Below are 2,265 nucleotides of genomic sequence, written 5' to 3'. Positions count from 1 at the left end.
GCGTCGTCCACTCAAATCCTGACTCAGCTTTGTAAAGGGTGTGTCTCAGCGGGGTTCGGTCTCTGCGGCAGCGCCTCGGGCTAATCCAATCCACCAGGGACGGTAAAGACACCACCTGCGTGTCTTCACATCTCCTTCATAAAAGTTTGCGTCCTACCCCCAACAGAAAGAGCCGGGCCGTGAAAAGACGGCGTCGGGAAAGGTAAGACGGAGAACTACACCAAAAGAAGGGCAAGAGGGAGTCGTCCATTCCATTATTACTGTAAATACAATGGCTACATCGCAGTCCCAGCGTCCAGAGTTTCCAGTCACCCTCTATTGACAGAGCCATAAATCAAGGCCAGAGCTAAGTGAATTACTGCAGCAGGAGGCTGTGGTTTTAACAATGTTTATGTAGTATCAGCTTACCATCTCTCCTGAAAGAGAGCGAGAGATTGGAGGGTGAGTGCGGAGTCTTATTAACTCCGCTGCGATACATCACGGCTTAAAGACCCCGCGCTGCCGCACATCCCAGGCATTATACTAATAACCAATAACCGAATATTACCTCTATTAAGAGCCACCTAATTAGATTGTGCCGTTACAATTAAATACTTGATAAGGTTCGATCCATTAAAGGACTGTCAGTCCCAGAGTGCTCCGAAGGCCTGCCACCAAGGTGCGAGAGAGCCGAGGACCGATGCGTCACCGAGACATTTTATTAGTCGCATCGGTCGTAATGATGCTGGATGAAAGAAGGATCTGGCGCCTGTTATGGTACCAAGTACCACGCTCTTTTGCTCTCCGTCGGTGCTCGTACGGTTTTCAAGTGTTGTTGACTGAACAGCTGGTTGTTGCGGTGCCTTCCCATTGTTACGAACAGGTGCACGCATTGTGTGTGAGTGTGTGCTGTCACAGACCTTCTGAGTTGGAGTAGATGCCATTTTTTATTTGATTTGAACAATGACATGACCGTGTGGAATAAAAGTGCAGCCTGTGTAATATGGCGGAATGTCTTTAAGGAATAAATTCATTCAGAAAATGTTTATTTGATCATGAAACCTTTTCACAGATTATGATGTGTGACGTGTTTCCACAGTTATTAGCATTGTAAATCTATCAAGTTTTTATACGTAACATTTAACTCACATACTTTGTATTTTATTAGATAGGCATTCAATTACAGAAAACTGGTTAACACTGCTGTAGCAAATATTTCTAATCCAACAGCTGAGGGACCAACATCATTTCTCAATATTTTTTTCCTCCTTTTGAAAGTCAAAGAAACACTATTGTGGATTTTTGTTTGAACTAGTTTCTGTAGTTTCTGTTCACCACTATAGAAGTTTACACAGCTGTGATGACCTCTTCTTCTCAGAGCCTGAAAAGTGCGAAAAGTGCCTGTTATTTACTCACCCACACGTTGTTCGAAACCTGTATGATGTACTTTCTGAGAAACCTAAAAGAAACCTTTCGTCCTTACAATTAAAGTCAGTGTTGCTCTCATGTTGTTCCAGTGTTGTTGTTTTGGACCCCATTGACAAAACAGTTGAAACATCTTCAAAATATCTTCTCACCCTTATGTCATCCCAAACCTGTATGACTTAATTTCTGAGAAACCCAAAGGAAACCTTCTTTACAATTAAAGGTGGGGTAAGCGATTTTTCAAAAACGCTTTAGAAAACTGATTCGGGCCGATTAGCAAAACAAACTTGTAGCCAATCAGCAGTAAGGGGCGTGTCTACTCATGATGTGGAGGAGAAAACGTTCAGTGCACATGACAGACATTAGCGAGCCGAGCGACAGAAAGATGACGGATAAATAACAAAAAAGGAAAACGTCTGCGGAACAAAAGAAGGCTTAAGGCAATAAGGCAAGAAGTAGGACCGTGTAAATATCGGATCAGCTTTCCAGCGCTGGAGAGAACTCAAGGAGCGGAAGGTCCGCGATCGGACGCCGAGGTTGCTTTGTTTCTTCTCGATAGGTGAGTAACACCATGTCTGTGCCGCAACTGCTAAAGTCTGTCTAGTACACTGGACGCAACAAAGCGACCATTTAAAATTATTTGAAATTTGTGTCAATACGTCATAAATAGAACAGAGCAGCAGTTTTCTGTCAGGGATTTGTCGTGTCATGCCGCATCCAGTGTAGACCATAGATATGTATATATATATATATATATATCTATGGTGTAGACAGCATCACTGATTATAATGAGTTCTATAGTAGACACGGTGTAACATTGGTTTTGCTTTGTTTCACAGAACTAATCGTTGCCTGGGTTGC

The 2,265-nt window shown here is 43.0% G+C and overlaps 1 protein-coding gene across 1 annotated transcript in view; it reads left to right on the top strand.

The window, feature by feature from the left end:
• LOC107653654 (nuclear factor 1 A-type-like) overlaps positions 1 to 2,265 on the top strand; it is a 164,800-nt gene that overhangs the window by 145,852 nt on the left and 16,683 nt on the right. The gene's annotated exons all lie outside the window — the stretch shown is intronic.

This window comes from Sinocyclocheilus anshuiensis, unplaced genomic scaffold, assembly GCF_001515605.1.
Source record: "Sinocyclocheilus anshuiensis isolate Anshui unplaced genomic scaffold, SAMN03320099.WGS_v1.1 scaffold1079, whole genome shotgun sequence".
In the NCBI taxonomy this organism is placed as follows: Eukaryota; Metazoa; Chordata; class Actinopteri; order Cypriniformes; family Cyprinidae; genus Sinocyclocheilus; species Sinocyclocheilus anshuiensis.
This window is presented reverse-complemented; position numbering and strand designations above follow the sequence as displayed.